Here is a 26,004-nt window from a genome sequence, read left to right on the forward strand (position 1 = left end):
AAATTAACTCGCATTCTCTACTATCTGCCTATCTATTATCTATCATTCATATATCAATCATCTATATAACTATCATTTATCATCAATCATTTTCCATTTACCCAATTTCATGTTTTCAACCTCTGTGTTTCTCTGTCTCTGTCTCTCTTTCTCTCTCTATCCCTGTCTTTCTCATTTTTAGCTATAAGAATGAACATTTAAGAAATGGAATTCTAGTGGCCACAACTGGTGAAATCCCTTTAAGACAGTGCTTTATGTAACCTTGAGTAAACAATACCATTTGTGTTTGGCCTCTTGCTTCTGCCTCTTTTCTTCTCATTTCTCTTGACCTGCCCTCCTTAATATTCTGCTTTTAAATGTGCAGTACAGAACCCCCTTTTACTTATTAAGAAATAGAGGTAAAGGGTTTGAAGTGATGGCATTTTGGGTAGTATGCTTTCTAAAGTAGAATGAAGACCTGAGTTCAGATGCCCATCATCCCCTTGATAACCCAAGCATGATGGCACATGCCTGCCTATAATCCAGCATTGAGAGAGGATTACAGGAAGAGGATTCCTAAGGCTCACTGTCCACACAGTTGACTCCATCAGTGAGCTTTTGTTGCAGTGAAAGACTGTCTTAAAAATCTGATGCAGAGACCCACAGCCAAACATTGGACAGAGTTGCTTTATGGAAGAGTTCCAGGAAGGATTAAGGGGCATGGAAGAAATAGGAACTACCCAGGAAGACCAACAGAGTCAACTAATCTGGACCTCTGGAGGCTCTCAATGACTAAACCATCAACCAGAAAACATACATGGGCTCGACCTAGGCCTTTCACACATACGTGACAGATGTGCAGCCAGGTCTTTATGTGGATCTTTAACAACTACACCAAGGGCTGGCCTTGTGTCTGTGAGCTGCCTATGGATCCTGTTTCTCAAACTAGGCTGCCTTGTCTGGCCTCAGCAGGAAGGAATACACCTAGTCCTGCAGTGACTTGACTTGCAAGGGTGGAGTGATACCCAGGGGAACCTCCCCCTTTTCAGAGGAGAAAGGAAGAAGGAAAAGGATTTTGTGTGTGGTGGGGAGGGAGGACCAGAAGGAGGAGATGGCTATGATCTTGATGTAAAGTGAATGGATAAATACATTAATGAAAAAAACAAATTGGAGAGCAAATAAGGAACACAGTCAAGATTGACCTCTTGGCTGCATATATGTGTACACAGACACGTACATCCACATGCAAATACACACACACACACATGCATTTACACAAAAGAAAGATGATATTAAATGATGTGTCATACTCAAAATTCAAACGAGTGCAGGTAGAATTTTATTCTATACCCAACAAATACATGCTCTGTATATTTTGTTGTTTCATGAGTAAATAAAAAATGATTTACTAATCATTTCAAGTTTTTTAGTAATGGGAGAAGCCAGAGCTTCTTATGACATTTCCATATAGATGCATTAGACAAAATTATAACTTTGTTTCTTGTTCCACCCAGATACTCCTTGAGACCCAAAGTAATCTGAAGCTGCTTCAAACACTCACATACACTCATGCATATATTCCAACAAGTTATATTCTATATTTTTGCATGTTTATGCGTTCTAAAGTTGAAGATACTTTCAGCCTACATGCAGAAAAATTCTTCTTAAAGGGTAGAGTTGATGAAGTTATGTGTCTATTTTTATCTAATAGTCATATAATATGTGTACTTTCATTATTTGAAACTACCCTTTTTTGTCACTGTGCTACACTGCTAAGTTTAAAATGTGATGACAACTAAGTATGTGAAAAAATCCAGTTTAGTTGGTACTTAGCCACAGGAAAATTTATTGTTTGTATATTATTCACAGTCATGCAGCATCTTTGCTTGGATCCTGTTAGTCTAGGATATTCTGATGGATTTCACTTCATCCCTAGTTACTAGGTAGCCTTTTGTTCATAATTCTCCAGTATTGTTCAGCTAATTTTATGCCATTTATTCTAGATCTCCTTAAATCATTCTATTTGCTGACATTCTTGCCCTCAACTACTTTCTAGGCTTTTTCAATAGATGCAATCTAAATTTTTATTTCAGTTCTAAAAACTTCTATTTATTGTTTTTATAACCTGTGTAATTACTTTCCAGAATCTACCTGTCATCTTATCTGTAAAATAGTAATCAAACGTTAAAAGATGTGTGTAAAACATAAAAGGTGTCAATCTTTGCAAAAGCCTAAAAGTTTGTTATTTGATCTAATGAGTAAGCTCATATAATCTACTTCTGAAATGGGTTCTAAGAGGAAAATGTTCCAATATCCATAAAGTGTTAGTGATAATTTCTAAGTGATAATATGCCTCAGAGACAGGCTGGCTTTGTCATGATGCCACAGAGTATTTTGTGGACATTGATACATGCATGCTGTGCTGTAAGCAAACATAAAGAGTCCCCCAGACTATAATAGATTCCAATTTCCTTTCAATTTTAGATTTGCATATGTAGCAAAGTGTATCAATAGCACTATTAAGTAGAACTTCCTGCACTTAGGGTATTGTACTGTGTTTTTGTGTTTTCTAGTACGAAAGCTTCTAGCCATAGTAGTTAGTGACATGTAACTGTTGAACAGTAGAGATATGGTTGGTACAAGTAAGGAGTTGAATTTCAAATATTTCATATCTAAAATGAAATATTCACACTACTATATTGAACAGCACAGGATTAAAAGAAAATTTACACTCCAATTGTTAATATAATCCTGTGAAGTAGAAAGAATTGATTATGCATTTTTCTGATGTATGTTTTAAGTTGTTTTGTCATGATAAAAGTAATAGACAAAACATCATTTGGAAGAGAGTTTGCCTGGTAGGTATCATTCCACTGTCAAAACCCTGATAACCAAATCATTCTGAAGGGTTAGCATAAAAAGGATGTTTACTTACTTCAGATGAACATTTCTGGCATATTTCAGGGCTAAGTAAATTTTTATATTGTTTGATTTTACCTTTTAGATCAAATTTATGTTTGTATAGCATAAAAAATATTTCTAACAATAGCCAACATCAGCTTTGCTAAGTGCCAGGCATTGCATTTAGAAGCTTATCAAATTTTTGCTGGATTTCTTGAAGATAGGTACTGATTTTCTCCATCTTAGAGAAAAAGAAACTGAAGAAAGTTTAGCAAAGAATTTACATTTCTTGCCCATGACCATGAAAGAAAAACACAGAGGAATGGAGGGCAGTAGCTGGCTTTCAGTCCATAGAAAAGTACAGAAGTCTCTTTCTATAGTTATTGGGGTTTCTCTTTCCATAGTTATTGGGGTGGCTGTGAAGGTTACAGGGAGAAAGTGGCCAATAGTTTGTGCAGAACTATGGGTTAGACAGTAGGGAAGGTAAAATAAAGCCAGAGAAACCTCAAAGAAGTTGAGCAGGTGCATGTGTGGGTTTTAGAATAACTGTCTGCGGACTTCTCACTAGGCAATAAAGAAAGCATCATTGAAATAGGAATGTTAGATGCAGTGATGGTGGGGTTAAGAGCTGTGTCTGGGTGGCATAGGACATGTAAACAGGAAAACATGGAGGGTGGGAAATAAAATGTTTACAGTTTCACAAAATGTTAGTTTCTTTGCACAGATGACATGAAGGTTATTGTTTGTGTGGCTAAGATTAGGCAAGGTCATATCAGATTTAAGGAGTCAAAGAGCAGGTTATAGAAGGACCACATTAAATCAGTGCACAGGATGCAAGTGGTCATTTTTCACAGCATTACTGTGAAGCACACTTTAAATTCATTTAGTATGTGGTTACCCACAAGGAAGGGTATGGTTCTGCAGTATGAAGTCATTTGATCCATAGCCATCTTCTATTATTTGTTGTGAGGTCAAGGTACGGCAATACAGAAAGCAATTTTTGAAGATATAAATTGAAACTGGGCATATCCTCTGTACTTGGTGTATGGGAAGAAAAGAGGAATTAGTAAATAAATAATACAGAGACTGCAACTGTAAGTCAGGAAGGAGAGATCACACCCTAGATATGACAGTTTCTGAGCTCTCACCTGTGTTATAACCCAATGATTCTTAGATGAGGATATAATTCAGCCATGGTGGTAGGATTCAGAGAAAGAGTGAGCTGAGCCTGTACTTACCCTGTTGGTGTGGCACAAATGAATGGGGGCCTTGTTTCCACAGATAGGGACTTCCTGTGTAAAAGATATGTTAAGTAGCAGGACACCAGGACAAGGCTGAGGGATGGAGGTATGAGCAGACACTTTGCAGCAGAAATTTACTTGAGGTGATTGTAAGCCGAGGCTGAATACCATGACTTCAGTTCTCAGGGAAGAAATCAGTGAAACTGTGGATGAGCCATGGACTTATGCACCATTCAAGGAACATCTAGTCATTAGAAGACAGGCAAGTCTAGGTGGGCTAGTCTGGGAGGAAGCATATTTATTCTCCCATCGTCCTATCTCCTTTTCAGTAGACCATGCAGGCATATGGCATTCCTTTTTAGAAAGCACTATGCAGGCATAGTTTGAATGCTTGCTCACAGCCCATTTTGTAGAAGTCCAGACGTTGCGTTGGTGGTGGTGGGGGGAGGTTGGACTTTTAACCAAATAGGCAACTGAAATATTAGCACATATAGGAGTGAATCTTAACAATCTGGAAAAGATGACAGATTTTACAATTATATCAAAATGTTGTGTTATCTAAGAGAAACAGGGATATCAACAGAAAAACTTTGGTGCTGTTTTTTGGAAAACTACCCATGTCCTAGACGATTACCAACTGGTTCTGAGCAGAAAATGACACAGTCTGAGTTGGGTGTCTCTTGTGATTGTGTTTGTTTACTGATGTGCATGGAGGTGTCACTACAATCAGATCAATAGGACATTCCCCTGTAAAAATGTGTTACAAAGACCCAACAGCAACAGACATCTTTTCATTTGAGACGACCCACTATTCTTACATTCAAGTTCCCACCTGGGCTGTGAACTCATATTTCCCCTAGGATAGTGCACAACTCAGTCACACCATGTCACACACTGAACTAGAAATCATGCCTGCTGAAAACGGGACTCCTCTAGCCTAAATGCACTCAGACTCCAACACTCCAAAGTATGTTGGGGAACTTCACAGGCTTATTAGGGGGAGCATAGAAATGCATCCCATCAGAGAATTTGAATAGAAAACTAATTTTATCAGTTTTTCTTAAGTTTTATAGATTCCAGGAGAATTCTTATTTGAAGTTACTAGAGAAATCTATCTTATGGGAAAATAAGAGAAGAAAGTCAGGAGATCATTGGCCAGTATTCTCTTGAGGTTGGCATATATATATATATATATATATATATATACTAGATACTGAAAAAAATGACAATAAATTTTTTTAGTCAGTTTGGACAAGTTGTTACAGTATAGTAATTATGTTTGTTAAGTTTTTAAATTACATTACATAGTTACATACTACATATTGTAATTTAAAGTATTTGTATGCAACTATCCTTGCAAAACCTTCTCAGTTTGGAAATATGGAGTGTTCCAGAAAGATCTAATAGAGAAGGGTCTAGGGACAAAGATAGGCTGCATTACATTGGACTGATTTTCATAAAATGGCATGGATAAAGTAAATGTGATTATCATGGAATATATTCATTTAGCAAAACTGAAATTGCCCTTTTTGTGGCCAACACAGTCAATTATGGCTGCTTTGCAGTCCTGCTTTACAACATAAGTGATTATTTTGTCAGACTAATTACTTTTTTAAAGTTAACCTTTTTAGTTTAAGATAACTATGGATATACACGGAATCAAGAGATATAATTGTAATTGCTTTCTGCTGATGTCATCGTGTCATTTTAGACTTGAGGAATTACAAACTGAGAAAAAAGTGGGTCTGTGGAATTTGTGGAGATCTTCATGAGTGTAGGATTTTAAACAATTGGTAGGGACTTATGAGAGTGCCTATATCAGTACACTATGAAAACAGATAGTATCCTGTGGTGATTGTGTGTGTATGTGTGTGTGCTCATGTACATATGATCATATGATTATGGTCTCACCCACACTATGTCCAGGTCAGAGGCTAATATGGTCTTCTAGCACTTTATATTTATCTGCTCAGTCTTTTATTTTTTCTTTTCATGTTTTTTCTTTTTCCTTCCCTTTCTTTACTTTTCTTTATATCCTTCATTCCTTCCTTCTTTCCTTCCTTCCTTTCTCTGTTGGGTTCTTTCTTTGTTTCTTTGTTTTCTTCTTTCTTGTTTTTTAGACAACTGTTCTAACTGAACATAAAACCCATCATCTGAGGTAGACTGCCCAGAGAACTCCAAGATCTGTCTGCCTTTACTCCACAGGGCTAGGCTATATAGACATATAACACTGCACATGGCTTTTACATTTTACCCACTGAACCATTGCCACTGGATGATTTTAGATGCACTTGGTTTCAAGTATAGGTATCACTTAATCATCTCTGGTTATTGTGAATGATGTCACCATGCTATTGGAAGGTTTCCTAACTCTAGCTTTATTACTACTGACAAACCTACTTCTTACATGTATAGCTCAGTGGAAGATACAATCCAAGTGTCTACTCTTTCAAGACAGGGATTCATTACAGACTCAAATTATAACTGCATGTGGAGATGCATAAAATTCAACCTTATAAAATACATTTTATCTTTGGATTATATCCTCAAGTTTTTTTTTTTTGATTAAGGCTTTGATAAGATTTTTCAAAGCCCAATGCAATGGCCTAGTGCTTTGAATGATCATAGTTTGAATCTTGATGATTAATGATAACATTTCTCACAGTTGACTTTGTATGAAGGTATCATGTCAAATTTTGAGTTCTAGGTATTTATGAACTTTAAAAATAACAGTTTGATAGGATAAATTGCAAAAAGGGTATTTTTAACTGAAATAATTTGTACATATTTTATGTTTCAAAATATACTATCATGGGGATGGTGAGATAGCTCAATGGTTAGAAAAAATTGCTGCTCTTACAGAGGTGTGGGATTTGATAGTCACCTGTAACTAACTCTTGTCTCATGGGATCTGAGGCTATTTTTGTGTTCTGTAGGCAAAGGTATACACATGGTACAAACCAAAAATCCAAGCAAAATACTTACATACATAAAATAAAAAGAAATACATCTTTAAAAAGTACTGACATGGTCCAGATAGAAAAAAATCTTAAAATAATGCAAAACTCACCATAATTTGAATAGCTGCCATAAATATGATATAAATCTTTTTCTCCTACCATAAACTATGACTATGACACACTAATTTGTATGTAAAAGTATACTCATACAGATGTATTGGGCATCATGGATTTTGGCAATGGAGATCTATAGGAAAGGAAGAAAATTTTAGAGGTTATATTCTAATAAATTGAATTCAAGTGTAGAGAGAATATGGTCTTCCTTATAGCACAGGCAAGCTGTGTTTCACAGTTCATATAATTAGAGGATTTTAAAAAAAATTTTGACATTCTTTTGCTTATAACTTTCAGTTTCATGGGAAGGTCAATATCCTACTCTGTTCTTGGGAGATTAGAAGAAAAGAAATCAATGCATAGGAAACTCTAGAAATTATTCTCAATGCACTATTGAACTTCATTTCATTCTTACTGTAAGTGCAGTTGTCTCTAGACATAAACTTTGCTGTGGGATTTGGATGATAACACACGTGTTCTACTTAATTTACCTTGCAGTGTGTTCATTATCCGTCACTATCTTTAATCATACATGCCTTCCAGTTTTTAGCACAAAGACTTGCCAGAAATGGCAAAACATTGGGTTTGCTCCCAGAACTGTCAAAGCTCATAAACGATGTTTTACAAAAATACATTCAATTGCATTATCCTTCTTATTTCTCATCCTTGAATAAATGCTCAGTGTGTGTCCAGTAGACAGAGCCAGTATCACCAGTAGAGTATTGAGGTCAAGTGGGAAGTTACATGGAGGATGAGTAACTACTAAAACATGTAACTTTTCCACACTGAAAATATATTTCTAGGAAATTATGATCTTTCATGGCAGGAGTGCTTCAGACCAGTATTATTCACATTGAATATTGAATATTGAAGAGAGTATTGAAGGCTAAGTCATATTCTAGTGGATTGTGTTCAACTTGATACTACTCTTTTGGCATGAATAGAGTTCTATGGCATGTTTCTTCAGTTCCCATTTTCAGCTTAATCCTGGAGCAACTACATATTCGGCAAGGTTCTCTCTGGGTTCTACATATTAATGCTAAAAAAATTAGGTCTATCCCTGATAAATATATAGGCCAGAGAAGGAAACACATACTGTGATTTGTGAACAAATGTAGACTAATTAGGTAAGTAACGGTAGTAGGCTTGATTGCTTAGATCATCAGTATAAGAATTATCTTGAGTCCTTGCTCTAGTTACTGCTTTTCACTATCTTGGCTGCATAACTGTGCATAGCCATGCTACTTGCTGTTTGTCTTTGTCCACATGATGTGTTTTTGATAGTTTGTGAAGGTTGTTATACCAAAGATCTAGAGATGAGAGAGCATTTACAAAGAAACTCCTCATCATTCTGTAAGTCAGAAGTGTGGTATTGTGAAAGTTTTAAGTGTCAACTTGTTCCAACCTCTAATCACCTGAAAAGGGAGTCTCAGTTGAGGAATTATGTAGATTAGGGTGACATGGTAATTTCTCATGGGGCATTGTACTGGTTGTTAATTGTGATGTTTTGTTGGTTAGTTTGTCAAGTTGACACAAGATGAAACCACCTGAAAAGAAAAAACCTAATCTGAGAAAATGCTTCTATTGGAATGCCCTTTGTGTGCGTAATGCTTGATATAGATGGAAAAGTCCAGCTCACTGTGGGCAGTTCCACTCCCAGGAAGGTGATCCTAGGGTATATAAAAAAGCAGGTTGAGCACGCCATGGGAAGCAAGCCAGGAAGCAGTATTCTGCCATGTCTTCTGCTTTAGTTCCTTCATCCAGATTCTTGGCCTGACTTGTCTTTTGTATGTAGAAATATAAATCAAATAATGCTTTTTCTCAGCATGTTCCTTTTGGTAAAGATGAGTTATCATTACAATAGAAAAAAAGTTAGCAAAGGTGGTTAGACCGACCATGAATATAAACAGCATCATTTCATTGGCTCAGCCAGTAGGTGTGTAAAAGTATAGAAAGCAAGCTGAGCAGCAACAGCCATAGCAACATATGGGCAGTGTGAATGCATTCAAACCTCTTAGTGTTTGACTGTGAATGTGCCATAATTAGCTGCTAGAGTTTCTGACTTGAAATCCCCTTGATGATAAAGTGTATCTTGGAATAACCCAAATAGATACATTCCTTCTCCTTGTTTGCTATTTTGTCAGGGTGCTTTTATCAGTGCAACAGAAATCAAACTTGAATGTAGGAAATAGCTTAATTTGACATCCACATGGCTGCCATCTCTTATGTCTACACTTGTTGTTTTTATCTCCACAGGAATATGTGTCTTGATTCTGTAATGCCCAAGTTGTGGGTACCTGAAGACCAAACCAATTTCATTATAAAACACATAAGGGTCTTTATTAGGAGTTCGAGAGCAAGGTCTCTCAGACACTCACAATCACAGTGGGTCAATGTGAGAGCCACGAGTCTAGAGGTTCAGAGTTTTTATTGCGGTTACAGCAAACTCAGAAAATTTCCATACAGGTCAACAAGTTAATATTTTAAAAATTGCATTGCTGGTGTATTTTGCAGGAACTAAACACAGAGATAAAACCACTTGATGAACAGGATGACTAAGTTATCTATTTCCTGCAGGAAGACTTAAGTTATCTATATGTACCTCGACCTGGTTGTTGCTAAGGGGGATGTTGGCTCAGGTGAATTTTTTTTTTATTTTCTTCATGGAATTAAAGTTTAGCCCCTGGTCTTGCACAAAATGAGGCTTCTTCACAAACAGAGTTAGTTAGGTTTTACAATCTTTCTTCTGGGTCCTTAGGAGGCCCAATCTTGGGGCTTCCAATGGGGCCAGAAAGATATTTTCAAGGTTTTCTTCTCATCCTTCAGGTGTTAGTTCTATAAATTGGGATCTAACTACCATGAACTGAATTGCCCCTACTCTGTCTTTTATAAACCACATTACTCTGTTTAATATGCAGAGACCAAACGTTAATAGCAACAGTACTATGAGTAGGGGGCTGAGCAGGGTAGAAATCAGGGTAGTCAAACAGGGGGAACTATTAAATCATGATTCAAAACATCCTCGGGCAAAATATATTTCTTTCTGTCGTTTATCTAATTTTTCTCTTACTCTAGCCAGCAAGTCTCTTATCACCCCAGAATAATACATATAAAAACAGTATTTCTCTTTCCGAGTAGCACACAGTCGTCCTTGCTGTGAGAACAAGTCTAACCCTCTTCTATTCTGTAACACAACTTTTGCCAGAGTTTATTTATCTTTCTAAGTGGGCTATTCTTCTTTCCAGTTTTTTATTGTCCTCATATATGCTTGTTTTTAAGTTAGCATAGCTACAACTCTATAGGGCTAGGGAGGATATGTCGGTCCCTGCTCCTGTCAGACCGAGCCCTATCATGACATCCAAAGTAATTGTAAGGTACTCTTTTTTTATGCATGATATAAGTCTATTGTCTTTATCAAATATTATTCCCATTATCTCCTCAACAGCATTATTACTGATTCTTGGTACTAGCTGGAAGCGGGCTGAAGGGGGCAGGAAAGGAGGGGAGAGCTCATACTTCCTAGAGTCAGCATTCTGAAAGTCTAGATCAGTTTCAGTAACCTCATCATTGCAGCCAGAGCCTGATCAGGTTCTCAGGGGTCCTTGGAAACCTGCCCTGTCTCTTGTCTTGGGTTGAGCCAGTCATCAGGGGTCTTCTTGTTTAATGAGTAGGTATGCTTCCCCGGGCATGGGTATGATGCATCCAAGCTGCAATCCCATCTACCTTTAATGTGGTGGGTGTGGTTCTGGTGGGGGAACCTGTTTCATACAGAGGTCAAAGTTTAGGCCACACCTGCTTGTGGGACCATTGGATTGCTTTTTAGGTCCTCTAAGAGGTGCTGGTTCTCAAATTCTGTAATGACTTTGCCTATAAGTTACAGATGATGGGGGTGTCATTGTAACCATGATTTAAAAGGGGGTAAGTTCCATCTCAGAGGGTAAATTCTATACCCTTTAGAGGGCCCATTTATCACCAGTCTCAAGGGATAACTCAGTTAGGGTTTCTTTGAGAGTTTTATTTATTCTTTCTACCTATTCTGGTCCTTGGGGTCTATATACACAATTTAATTTTCAATCAATCCCCAGGGCCATGTCCAAATTCTGACTTAAACCTTGGACAAAAAAGCTGATCCAATATCTGACCCTATCATCTGTGGGAAGGTATACCTTGGTAGAATGTCTTCGAGTAATTTTTTTTGCCACTGTCTGAGCAGTTTTGTGTTTGGTAGAAAAGACTTCAGTCCAACCTAAAAATGCCTTCTGTCACTTCAGGGTCACCAGGGTTTCTAACCTTTGCTCAACAAGGAACCAGGCTGCCTTTCACAGTCCTACACTAAGCTAGTGGTCTCAAGGTTGCTTTGGATTGTTTCTATGCCATGTGGAGAGGTAATAACCAGGCTTCATTCTAAAGTTAGCTTATCTGCATCTCTCACCAGGAGAGCCACCGTGGTTATCACTCAGAGGCAGAGTCGCCTTCCTACAGTGACTGGATCAAACTTTTTGGGCAGAAAAGCTATCATGTTCTGTCATGATCCCAGATATTGGGTCAGGACCCTTTTGACTGTTTCTTTGTGTTCATCTTTGAACAAGTGCAAGGGCTTAGTTATATCTGGCAGCTCTAAGGACGGGGCTGACAGGGGGGCTTGTTTCAGTGCATCCAGGACCCTCTGATGGCTATCTGAAGTCCATGTGAAGCCCAGCTGTTTCTTGGTGGCTTCATATAGGGGCTTGGACAATTTGGCAGCAGAAGCCCACCATCCCCAACAATTCTGTCACTTCCCTTTCATTTGTGGGTGTTGGGATTCTCAGAACTGTTTTTTTTTTTTTTTTTTTTTTCTGCCTTGGGATAGCCATCTCTGACCTCCTCTGAGGACTTAGCCCAAATACTGCCAATCCTTTTTGCAAATCTTCTTTTTCTTGTCTAATACATGGCATCCTAGTTTCCCTAGGGTGTGTAGAAGTTCTCCAGCACCTTTCAGGCATAGTTCCTATGAGCAAATCGCATCTTATAAAAGAATACACTGGACACAGGGATCAAAACTCACCCAAGTCCTCATGCAAGGCTTCATGGAAGATGGTTGGAGAGTTCTTGAAGCTTTTGGGGAGTTGGGTCCAGGTTAGTTGTCCATTCATTTCTTTGTTAGGGTTATACCATTTGAAAGCAAACTAATCTTGACTTTAGGGGCTAAATGGAGACTTAAAAAAAGCATTGTTTAAATCCAGTACTGTGTGGGGAGCCGACAGAAGGTGGCTATCATCCTTTCAGCCATCTTGAGCCATATACCCTGAAAAGAGACTTGATTACATTAGCCTGCAACAGCTGAGCACACTCTGATAACATCTTGCTTTAGATACCCAGGATTTTCCCTTGAGTGTGTGAGACTTAAAGGTGTGTGACTTAAGGGCGTGACTTAGAGATCAGATTTAAAAAAAAGACCTAAGGGCATGCATGATTAAAGGCATGACTTAGAGGCATGGCTTAGAAGTGAGACATATAAAAGACGAGAAGCAGACAGAAGAGAGATCAGAGAATCAGACACTTTAGAGAGTACAACTTACAGTACAACTTGGAGTAGGAATTAGGCATTGAGGAAGAAGATACTTGGACTAGAGAACTCAGAAGAATTATGATTATTAAGTATTAGGCACTTGGCACTTGGAGGAAGAACTTGGAAGTAGTAGGCACTTGAGACTCGAGACAGGCAACTAGGAATTAGACATTAGGCACTTAGCACTTGGAAGAAGTAACTTGGAACTTGGAGACACTAGGGACTAGGAGCTAGGGACTTGGAGAGAAGAAGAGAGACTGAAGAATAAACAGGATTGAATCACACTCTGTCTGGTCTCCATTCCTCACCTCCATCCTCACTCTCTCTCTTTTTTTCCATTTTTTATTAGGTATTTTATTTACACTTCAGATGCCATCCCCTTTCCCCATTCCCCCCCTTAGAAAACCCCTATCCCATGCCCCCTTTTCCTTTTTGCATTTATACATTTTTTAAAATGTTAATCATAGGGCTTATAAGTTTGGTATTGCTCAATCAGAGGTGTAACCCACTACCCAACCTAGATATATCAACTATCTTTGACTGGTGGAGATACATGAATATCTGCTTCCCTGTCTACCCCCTCTTTCTCTCTTTCATCACCTAGCTTCTCCTCTCCTTCTTCTCCTCTTCTTCTTACTCCTTCTCTTCCTCTCAGTACTCCTCTCACCTTAGCTCCTCCTACATATCACCCTTCCTGTTAAAATAAAACTTTTCTCTCAAAATACAATTAGAGCATAATTATGCCAATTTGTACCAGTGAGGTACAAGATAGTCCTAATACCCAGTCCATCCTTTTGTTGACTAACCAGAACCTCTGTCATCTATCCTAACTAAAACATTTAGTTCTGAACCTGGCTTTAGGATGAATGTCAGCTGAAAAGCATCCACTCAAATCTTTTCTCTCAAGGTAAATAGCCAGGATTGGCTATGAGGCTATAATATATGCCCAGGAATGGTATAGCTGGGTCCTCAGCTAGTGCTATGTCCAATTTTCTGAGGAACCACTAGACTGACTTCCAGAGTGGTTGTACCAGCTTGCAACCCCACCAACAATGGAGGAGTGTTCCTCTTTCTTCACATCCTTGCCAGCATCTACTATCACCTGAATTTTTGATCTTAGCCATTCTGACTGGTGTCAGGTGGTATCTCAATGTTGTTTTGATTTGCATTTCCTTGATGACTAAGGATGTTCAGCATTTCTTAAGGTGTTTCTCGGCCATTCGTGTTTCCTCACTTGAGAATTCTTTGTTTAGCTCTGTACCCCATTTTTAATGGGGTTATTTTGTTGTTTGGCATCTAATTTCTTGAGTTCTTTGTATATATTCGATATTAGCCCTCTATTGGATCTAGGATTGGTAATGATCTTTTCCCAATCTGTTGGTTGCCGTTTTGTCTTGTTGACAGTGTTTTTTGCCTTACAGAAGCTTTGCAATTTGATGAGGTCCCATTTGTTGATTCTTGATATTAGAGCATAAGCCATTGGTGTTCTGTTCAGGAACTTTTCCCCTGTGCCTAGGTATTCGAGGGTCTTCCCCAACTTCTCTTCTAATAGTTTCAGTGTATCTGGCTTTATGTGAAGGTCCTTTATCCACTTGGAGTTGAGCTTTGTGCAGGGGGATAAGAATGGATTAATTTGCATTCTTCTACATGTTGACCTCCAGTTGAGCCAGCACCACTTGTTGAAAATGCTGTCCTTTTTCCACTGGATGGTTTTAGCTCCCTTGACAAAGATCAAGTGACCATAGGTGTGCGGGTTCATTTCTGGGTCTTCAATTCTATTCCATTGATCTTCCTGTCTGTCTCTGAACCAATACCATGCAGTTTTTACCACTACTGCTGTGTAGTACAGTTTGAGGTCAGTGATGGTGATTCCCCCAGAAGTTCTTTTATTATTGAGAATAGTTCTTGCTATCCTAGGTTTTTTGTTATTCCAAATGAATTTGTAAATTGCTCTTTCTATCTCTATGAAGAATTGATTTGGAATTTTGATGGGTATTGCATTGAATCTGTAGATTGCTTTTGGCAGGATGGCCATTTTTACTAAGTTAATCCTGGCAATCCAGGAGCATGGGAGATCTTTCCATCTTCTGACATCTTCTTTGATTTCTTTCTTCAGAGACTTGAACTTCTTGTCATAAAGTTCTTTCACTTGCTTGGTTAGATTCACTCCAAGATATTTTATTTTATTTGTGGCTATTGTGAAGGGTGTCATTTCCCTAATTTCTTTCTCAGCCTGTTTATCCTTTGAATAGAGGAAGGCTACTGATTTGTTTGAGTTGATTTTATATCTAGCCACATTGCTAAAGTTGTTTATCAGGTTTAGGAGTTCTCTGATGGAAGTTTTAGGGTCACTTAAGTATACTATCATATCATCTGCAAATAGTGAGATTTTGACTTTTTCCTTTCCTATCTGTATCCCTTTGACTTCCTTTTGTTGTCTAATTGCTCTAGCTAAGACTTCCAGTACTATATTGAATAGGTAGGGTGAGAGTGGGCAGCCTTGTCTAGTCCCTGATCTTAGTGGGATTGCTTCAAGTTTCTCTCCATTTAGTTTGATATTGGCTACTGGCTTGCTGTATATTGCTTTTACTATGTTTAGATATGGGCCTTGAATTCCTGATCTTTCCAAGACTTTTAACATGAAGGGATGTTGAATTTTGTCAAATGTTTTCTCAGCATCTAGTGAGATAACCATGTGGTTTTTTTCTTGAATTTATTTATGTAGTGGATTACATTGATGGATTTCCGAATATTGAACCATCCCTGCATTCCTGGGATAAAGCCTACTTGATCTTGATGGATAATTGTTTTGATGTGTTCTTGGATTCGGTTTGCGAGAATTTTATTGAGTATTTTTGCATTAATATTCATAAGAGAGATTGGTCTGTAGTTCTCTTTCTTTGTTGGGTCTTTCTGTGGTTTAGGTATGAGTGTAATGGTAGCTTCATAGAATGAATTGGGTAGTGTTCCTTCTGTTTCTATTCGATGGAATAACTTGAAGAGGATTGGTATTAGGTCTTCCTTGAAGGTCTGAAAGAATTCTGCACTGAAACCGTCTGGCCCTGGACATTTTTTGGTGGGCAGATTTTTAATGACTGTGTCTATTTCTTTAGGAGTTATGTGACTGTTTAGATGGTTTATCTGCTCCTCGTTTAACTTTGGGACTTGGTATCTATCTAGAAAATTGTCCATTTCATCCAGATTTTCCAATTTTGTTGAGTATAGGCCTTTGTAGTAGGATCTGATGATTTTTTTAATTTCCTCTGTTTCCGTTGTTATGTCTCCCTTTTCAGTCCTGATTTCATTAATTTGAATACTGTTTGCACCCTTTGGTTAGTCTGGCTAAGGGTTTGTCTATCTTGTTGATTTTCTCAAAGAACCAGCTCCTGGTTTTGTGGATATTTTGTATAGTTCTTTTTGTTTCAACTTGGTTGATTTCAGCCCTGAGTTTGATTATTTCCTGCCGTCTACTCCTCTTGGGTATATTAGCTTCTTTTTGTTCTAATGCTTTCAGGTTTGTTGTCAAGTTGTTAATGTATGCTCTTTCCAATTTCTTTTTGTGAGCAGTTAGAGCTATGATTTTTCCTCTTAGTACTGCTTTCAGTGAGTCCCACAAGTTTTGGTATGATGTGTCCTCATTTTCATTTGATTCTAAAAAGTCTTTAATTTCTTTCTTTATTTCTTCCTTGACCAAGTTATCATTGAGTAGAGCATTGTTCAGTTTCCAAGTGTATGTGGGCTTTCTATTGTTTTTCCAATATCAAAGACAAGTCTTAGTCCATGGTGTTCTGATAAGGTACTAGGGATTATTTCAATCGTTTTGTATATGTTGAGGCCTGTTTTGTGACCAATTATATGATCTGTTTTGGAGAAGGTACCATGAGGTGCTGTGTTGGGGGCCAACTTTTAGCAGAAAGCAGCTATCAGCTTTGCAGCCATCTTGAGCCATATACCCTGACATGAGACTTGGATTACAATAGCCTACAACAGCTGAGAACACTCCGATAATCTTGGTTTAGATACCTTGAGATTAAAGGTGTGTGAGATTAAAGATGTGTGACTTAATAGTATACTTAGAAGTATAGAGATCAGAGTTAGAGACAAGACCTAAGGGCATGATTAAAGGTGTAACTTAGAGGCGTGGCTTAGAAGTGAGACATAAAAGGCAGAGACAGAACAGATAAGAATTCAGACGATAGAAGACATTAGTCAGACTATAGAAGACAGAACCAGAGATCAGAGAATATATAGACTGAGATCAGAGACTATAGAGGGATCATCAGAGACGAATCTCAGACATTAGGTAGAATTTGCCGTCACCCTCCCTCTTGCTGAACCTCCGACCTGAAGACCGGAGCGGCAGCTTGGGCCGGGATACAGTGCCCGCCCAAACGTGGGTCGGCCCGGGCTTCAACATTTTGCCTGGGTTGCAACATTTATTTTGGCCCCCCCAACGTGGGGCTAGTGCGGTCCCCAACAGTGCTGAGAAGAAGGTATATTCTTTTGTTTTAGGATGAAATGTTCTATAGATGTCAGTTAAGTCCAATTGGTTCATAACTTCTGTTAGTTTCATTGTGTCTTGGTTTAGTTTCTGTTTCCATGATCTGTCCGTAGCTGAGAGTGGGGTGTTGAAATCTCCCACTATTATTGTGTAGGGTGCAATATATGCTTTAAGCTTTAGTAAAGTTTCTTTTATGTATGTGGGTGCCCTTGCATTTGGGGCATAGATGTTGAGAATTGCGAGTTCCTCTTGGTACATTTTTCATTTGATGAATATGAAGTGTCCTTCTTTATCTTTTTTGATTATTTCTGGTTGAAAAATGATTTTATTTGATATTAGAATTGCTACTCCCGCTTGTTTCTTGGGACCATTTGCTTGAAAGATTGTTTTCCAACCTTTTACTCTGAGGTATTGTCTGTCTTTTTCACAAAGGTGTGTTTCCTGAATGCAGCAAAATGTTGGGTCCTGCTTACGTATCCAGTCTGATAGTCTATGTCTTTTTATTGGAGAATTGAGTCCATTGATATTAAGAGATATTAAGGAAAAATGAGTGTTGTTTCCTGTTATTTTTGTTATTGGCAGTGGAGATATGTTTGTGTAGCTACCTTCTTTTATGGTTTTTGGAAGATTACTTTCTTGCCTTTTCTAGGTTGTAGTTTCCCTCCTTTTGTTGGAGTTTTCCACCAATTATCCTTTGAAGTGCTGGATTTGTGTTGAGATACTGTGTAAATTTGGATTTGTCATGGAATATTTTGGTTTCTCCATCAATAATGATTGAGAGTTTTGCTGGGTATAGTAGTCTGGGCTGGCATTTGTGTTCTCTTAGGGTCTGTATGATATTGGTCCAGGATCTTCTGGCTTTTATGGTCTCTGGTGAGAAGTCTGGTGTAATTCTTATAGGTCTGCCTTTATATGTTACTTTGCCTTTTTCCCTTAATGCTTTTAGTATTTTTTCTTTTTTTTGTACATTTGATGTTTTGACTATTATGTGGCAGGAAGTATTTCTTTTCTGGTCTAAACTATTTGGAGTTCTGTAGGCTTCTTGTATATTTATGGACATCTCTTTCTTTAGGTTAGGGACGTTTTCCTCTATAATTTTGTTGAGGATATTTACTGGTCCTTTAAGTTGGGAGTCTTCCCCCTCATCTATTCCTATTATCCTTAGGTTTGGCTTTCTCATTGTGTCTTGGATTTCTTGTATATTTTGGATTAGTAGCTTTTTGTATTTTGCATTTTCTTTGACAGTTGTGTCAATGTTTTCCATGGTATCTTCTGCACATGAGATTCTCTCTTCCATCTCTTGTATTCTGTTGGTAATACTTGTGTCTATGACTCCTGATTTTTTTTTTTTTTTTTTTTTTTTTTTTTTTTTAGGTTTTCTATCTCCAGGGTATTGTCCCTTTGTGATTTCTTTATTGTTCCTACTTCCATTTTTAGATCCTGCATGGTTTTGTTTAATTCCTTCTCCCATTTGGTTGCATTTTCTTGCAATTCCTTAAGGGATTTTTGTGTTTCCTCTTTAAGGGTTTCTATCTGTCTACCAGTGTTCTCCTTAAGTTCTTTGAGAGTGTTATTTATGTCTTTCTTAAAGTCCTCTGTCATCGTCATGAGAAGTGATTTTAATTCTGAATCCTGCTTTTCTGGTGTGATGGGGTGTTCAGGGCTTGCTATGATGGAGGAACTGGGTTCTGATGATGCCATGTAACTTTGGTTTCTGTTGCTTACGTTTGCCTTTCACCATATGGTTAACTCTAGTACTGCCTGTACTTGCTGTCTCTGACTGAAGCCTGCCTTTCCAGTTATCTCGCTTGTGTCTGATCTCCTAGGGGTCCCGATGTCTCTGTGATCTTTTCCAGCTGCACTGATAACAGCAGCACCTCTAGTATGCCTCAGGATATGGTGCCTCCAAGGTAGCAGTCCAGCTAGGTGTCTGCTGTTCTGGGTACAGTGTCTCCTCTAGGATATCTCAGGATATGTTGTCTGATGCTCTGAGTTCAGTTGTTCCTCTGTGGCTCTGGGTTGAGTGGACCTTCCAGTATGTCTTAGGCAGAATCCGAGGTCCACACAACAGCAGACCAGGCAGAGGTCTGGTTTAGGCCTCAGATCCGGAGAGGGGCAGAAGGGGAGTGATAGTCCGAAGGGGTGTGGAGGGGGGGTATCTGCTGGAATCTGAGTGCTCACAGCACCCAGCTATGGGCTTAGGGCAGTATGTGGGTCTTCCTACCTAATGTTGGCTATGGGATCCGTTGAGCCTCCAGAATGTCTAGGGTGGAATCTGGGGTCCACAGAACAGCAGACCGGGCAGAGGTCTGCTCCAGGCCTCAGATCCCCTCACTCTCTTTCTTGCCAAACCCCAACCCGTGGACCAGAGCAGCCTGGGGAAATGTGGGCTAACAAGTTAGTCCCCAAGGCTTTTGGCAGTGTGGGTCCCAACATTGATAGAGTGGTCTGCAACATTTCTGGACCCCAAGCATGGGGCAGAGTGGCTCAGAACAGTACTGTATATCAAACATCTTCTGGAAAAGAACTCATCAAGGTGTATGGGTTAGGGACTGTGGTGTGAATGTCCATCACCTGTTCATTAACTTTTCTCAAATCTTTCACTGAATGGTCATCATTGGGATTCCTGCAGATGAGAATCGCTGTGACCTGGCCTTAATGTCATGACTTGGTTCTCTGGGGGTCCCAAGCATCCTCTATTTATCAGTCAGTTCCACAGGCTGCACTGAAATGAGATGCCCTGTTCCATTCCATACTTTGGCTCCTTCTGGGGCAAAATGTATCTGTGCACCTATCTTGGTTAATATGTCACACACCAACAGTGAGTGTGGACAGTTAAGGGATTATTACTAGAAAAGTGGGATACTTGGCCCACAACATGGTTCCAGTAGTTCATGCATATTGTTTCATCCCTGTATCTCCCTGTATCCAAGATGTCATGGTGGACATGGGTCCAGATGCTTGTAAAAAGACTGAGTTTTGGGCCCCCATGTCCACCATAAATTTGATGTCCTTCCTCTCTACCTGAAGGGTTACCCTGGCTCTGGAAGGGGAACCAAGCACTGTTCTCCCTAGTCACTGTCTTCCTTGATTGTCATAGTTGACACTGCCTATCTTAGCCTTTCTTTATTGAGACATCCTTTGGCCTTATTGAGACTTTTTTATAATAGGCACATTGATGTTTGCCTAGCTGGAGCAGATGTCCCCCTTTTTAGGTCCTACCTTACCTCCATCTTTTATCAGCTGTTTGAGGCGTCTTCTCTGATTCTCTAGCTTGGCTGTTGCTGCTAACATGATCTTATTCATATTCTGATTTTTCTGTTTCTTGGTCCTCGTCCTCACCTGTTTTTCCTCAGCACTTTCCCTATTGTTGAAAACCTTTTCTGCCATGATCAGTAACCCTGGAGACTCTTTTCTCTAAGTCTCTGAAGTCTTTGAAGTTTTCTATGAATATCTGGATCAGACTGGTTAATAAAAGCCATAGCTACTGCTGTCTTTGCTTTCTGACTCAGGATCCATAGGAATGGATAGTCGAAATGTTTCCATGACTCAAGGAAGGCAGTTGAACACTCTTCCAGTCAGTGTCTTACATTACATACCCTGGACATATTGATTGGCATTTGAGATGCAGCCTTAAGACCCGACAACAGAGTCTGGTGGTAAACAAAGGGTCTTCCATTGCCTTCAGTATTATAATCAAGGCAAGTGGTAGGGAAACCTTGTGAATTCAAATCAGGTGGTATGTACCCCAGTATCTCTAGGAACCTATTTTCTGGCCTCTATCTCGATTCTCATTCATTCTCTCTCTCTCTCTCTCTCTCTCTCTCTCTCTCTCTCTCTCTCTCTCTCTCTCTCTCCCTCTCTTGAACTAATACACACACACACACACAGAGACACACACAGACACACACACACACACACACGTTGTAAAGTGAACAGCAAATAGTATGGGCTGGGAAGGGAGAAAATGAAGTCTCTGGATTTTTTTCTAACTTTCACTGACAAATTGTGTCTGCAGTTCTTGACCTCCTTAAAATGTCCTAAAACTAAGTCCATTGTGGTATAAATTGTCAGTTCCATTTCATTAGTCACAGAATAGTAAAGTTTCATATACAAAATGGACAGCCACAAGAGGATGGTGAAGGCTAGACAGCAGATTCCTTTGCCTGTAGAGAGGACAAAACAAGCAGGAGGGTGGCTGGGAGCCAAGTAGTAGAGTTCCATCCTCACTAGCAGGGTTCCATGCCCATTCTGTCCTTCCCAGAAATTAACACCAGGGTATGATGCCCCAGTGTATCAGCTACAATAGGGTTCTACATCTGTTTTAGTTGTCTCTCTCCACAGATACTCAAGAAAAATCTGACAGACAAGGCACTGACACAAAGACCAAAAATGAGATGTCTTCTTATCAGCTGGCCTTTCAAACTTTCAGTTATGAGTCTTGGGGGTCTTTGGTTTCCCAGCCCATGCACCAAGATGTTATGCACAAGTTAGCTGTATCCAAAGACCACCAAAGAGCCAATTCCAATACAAAACACATAAAGACCTTTATTAGGAGCTCAAGAGCAAGGTCTTTTCAAACTCTCACAATCACAGTTGATTAGTTTTAAGACCTGTGAGTCTAGGGGTTCAGAGATTTTATTGTGGTTACAGCAAATTTTGGGAATTTCCATGCAGGTCAACCAGTTATTATTTTGAAAACTGTATTTCTGGCATATTCTACAGGAACCGAGCACAGGGAGAAAACCACCTGAAGAACAGAATGGCTACATTATCTATTTTCTGCAGGATGTCTTAAATCAGTTGTTTGTCTTTGCTCAGGTGGATTTTGTGATTTTCTTCCTGGAACTGTAATTTAGCCCCTGATCTCACACAAAATGGGGTTTCTTAAAAAACCGAGTTAGTTGGGCTTTACAATCTCTTTTTATAAGAACAACCATTATCTGTTTAAATTCAAGACCCAACTGAGTAGCTTCCTTTTAACTTACTTTAGTGTTTATTTCTTCATATATATATTATATATATTTTCTGAGATTATGGTTTAGAATGTAAACATTTTACAGAGGGCATAAACTCATAAAATCATATTGCCTAAAAATTAACCCACTAGTTTTATATTATTAAACCACACTAAATAACTGGTTGCATTTCTGTTCATGTATGCTCCACATACTTCATATTTCAGGTGAGAAAAATATCAACCTTGTTTAGATTCCATTCATGCTGCAGTCATCACAGACTTCTAGAAATAATGGTTCTTAAACTTCCTCTGGAATTCATATATTGTATTTCAGATGAAAGAAGACAGTGTAGTAACACTGAAAGCCAAGCTGTGGCTGGGTAGTTGCTTAGGGAGATGGAGTTGTAAAACAATGATTCAAAATTTTATTTGCTTATACACAAATTTGAAAGTTGATATTCGGGATGGTGCATAACGCAATGAATGTAGTCTTAGGAGATTTGTTCCTTAACCTTCATAGCTTAGATCTTTTCTAGGCATCAGTCTGTGACTCCTGTTATGCTACAGCACACACAAAACAAAACAATCACTCCTGATTATAGCCTCAACAATTTATCCTAACCTTTGTATGACACTGCCATGTCGTTATGTCTATTTTTAGATTTCAACACTTGGAGTTTTATTTGGCTGAGCATTGAAAAGCATCAGATTCTCTGCTCAGTTTGGCAGCCGTGAAATTTGTCCAGTGTTAGCTTGCCTTTCTTCAAGTCAACTTGGAATCCATTTTGCTCTTTCCCTTTCAGGGCTTCTGGATCAAGGGCAGTTTACTCTCCTCAGAGAGGCCTTCTGACTTCAGGTCAGAGCTACATAGATCAAACTTTAGAGAAAAAAAATATTTCTTCCCTGCTGAGATTTGACCTGAAATAATTGTGTTCCAGCTTTGCCATGGTATATTTTCTTATACATTTGTACAATATTTTTCAGAGGCTATCTTAAAATAGGACAGCAATGATAAATTTAGGTTCATAGCTTTAAAATGAACACTAAAGTATTAACAAATCTATTATGTTCAAACCATATGATTTTATAGTCTATATTGAAATGTGATTGATAAAATATTAAATCTGATATGGTACAGAAGTACTATTGTGTGACTCATTCATTTTGGCAGTGTCTTACCTTGAACTTGAAAAACATTACTTTGTATTTCAGCATCACCTGGATTGGCAATTCATTCAGATTTGTATCAGAAATCCCATGAGGCCAGCTCCTCAAATAGGCTCTCAGCTTTCTGCTGTCTCACGAGAATATTAAAAATACCTGATAGTAAGCATGGAAAGAATAAAAGAGAATATTATGATATGGAACTCTGGAAACAGTATGGAAAATTCATTTATCTTTTGAAAGTAGCATTTGTACTAGAACTTTACATACTTAAAGTCTTTGTTGTTTTTCATGCCCAGAATAAAATGGACTTATATGTATGTTCTTTGGGGTAGGAGAGGAGAAGGAGTTATTTTTCTTTGACTATATATATGACCTTTGGGAGTTTTCAAACAACATAAAAAGCAAACAATGATTAGGGTCATGTATCCATTATCTATATTTAAATTACTTTTATTAGCTAGCTGGCTTTTAGCTGTTGAACATACATATTTACATCTATAAAACTTCAGTTATCTAGTTGTAGCAGAATAATACTTTGAAAGCTCATAAAGTTGTTTTTTGGATAAAATGAAATAATAAATGTATTAAATTACATAGTATTGTTGACAAAACCTTTGTAAGTGTTACTTTGCAAGATTATTATGAAAACATCTGAGAACAAAGCTGAAGGAGGTTTCCCAGTCCAATGTCTTGGATGAGCCAGGCCTCCTTTTCATTGATAAGGAATGACATTATTTGTATATCAGTCAAATTGTCTTAGAGAAAGAAATGAATATTTATTTGAGTCACAAATCTGTTCTTTTGTGATTCGCCAGAGCTGAACAAATTGCTGAAATCATTTTTATAGAAAACCTGGTTTATAAATGAAGTCATCCTTTAAGCACAAAGGCAAAGGGAATAGGACATCTACAGTGAGTTCTGGTGTGTGCAGAGAGGTGACAGGAGGAAGCAAGAGCTCTATTTTTACTTCTAGACCATCACAATGGGGCTGCAAAGAGAACAAACGAGGAAAAGGAAAATGACCGTGTAAGGTATTTATTAGTGATCAGCTTGTGTGAGCAGTGCTGGGAGAGAGCAGAGGTTGAGATCAGATGCATTCTTGAATGGATCAGCCAGATCACAGGAAGCCCTAGAGCTGGGGACCTTCAGACTGCAGCAGGTAGAGTTCAGCCTCACATGGAGCAATCAGTAGAACCAGATATCTAAGGAAGAGAATGTGATCTGGGCTCTAAAAATTTTTTTTCTGAGAGTTATGTGATGAAGTCAGTAAGATCTGGATGAATAAATCTTGATGGTGCATCTCTGTAACTACAAAACAGCTACTCACCTAAATATAACACACATATAAATACATACATACATATATAGATATAATTATATATATATATATACATACATATGTATACATATGTAAATACATATATAATTTATATTAAGAATTTCAAGTTATGTGATTAGATTCCTGGTAAGTTTCCTCCTTGCAGTTTAGCAGTTTAATGAATAAGAAGAGTCAAGGTAGAAAAGGTAGAATGGATTGCACAAAGAGAGAGAAAGAGAGAGAGAGAGAGAGAGAGAGAGAGAGAGAGAGAGAGAGAGAACCATAGAGACAGACTCAGAGAGGCACAGAAAGAGGCAGAGAGAGACAGATAGACAGAAAGATGGAGTCAGAGAGAGAGAACAAAAAGTGAATCAAGAATTAAGAAGATGACATAACAATTAATAATCTCATAAAAACTGAAAATTGCCACAGAGAAAACTAGCAGGTAGTCTATCTATCTATCTATCTATCTATCTATCTATCTATCTATCTATCTATCTATCTATCTCATGTGTGTGTGTGTCTGTGTGTATGCACATGTGCATGTGTATTTTCATGTGTGTGCAGGCACACATAAAACAAATGTGGAAGTCAAGTGATGGCTCAGTTGATAGTCCTTGCCTACCACCTTTTTAGTTACAACTCTGTCCCTTGCTGTGCATGCCACAGTAGATGGCACATGGACCTCTGGGGATTCACATCCCTGTGCTTCCTCTCAGGCTGGAGAAGCAATGGTATCACTACCATTTCTAATGTTATGTAGTTCGGGGGGTCTGAGTTCAAGCCTGCACAGCACAACAGAAGTCCTCTACCCACTGAGAAGTCTCCCCATCCTGAATCTTTCTCTTTAATGGTCTAGTCACACTTCTTTTGTCCAGTAGAAACAATATGTTTATAAATTTTAATGAATCTATATCTTTAATAATTCCAGTGTTAGGAAGCAGATTTGACTTGGTCAAACAGAGGTGCAACACTTTTATTTTTTGATAAAATGGGAACTTTGCAGGCTTCATCATATCTGATATTTCATATAAAATCCATCATCTCCAAAAAGTAAAGTTCTATTTTTCCAAAGCATACAGTGTTTGATTTTTATTCTGAGATAACACTAGATATATTTCATGCTTTTGAATTGTTTCAGATTTCATCAGTGGAAATGTGTGACCTTCATGAAGGAAGGAAAAAATCTGTTACATTTCTGAATGACGTGACTCAGAGAAAGCTCACAGAAAGTAAACATAAAAGAGGGGCTCAGGGTGATTAGTGGAGAAACTTAGTCACAGAAGACCAGAGATTCAGAGAAAGATTTATTTTA

General features: G+C 38.4%; 1 protein-coding gene across 2 annotated transcripts in view; it reads left to right on the forward strand.

Moving 5' to 3' along the window:
• The window catches only part of Znf385d (zinc finger protein 385D), an 885,608-nt gene that overhangs the window by 19,702 nt on the left and 839,902 nt on the right, over nt 1-26,004 (forward strand). The window lies entirely within an intron of this gene.

The sequence above is a fragment of the Arvicanthis niloticus genome, chromosome 3 (genome assembly GCF_011762505.2).
Source record: "Arvicanthis niloticus isolate mArvNil1 chromosome 3, mArvNil1.pat.X, whole genome shotgun sequence".
NCBI lineage: Eukaryota > Metazoa > Chordata > Mammalia > Rodentia > Muridae > Arvicanthis > Arvicanthis niloticus.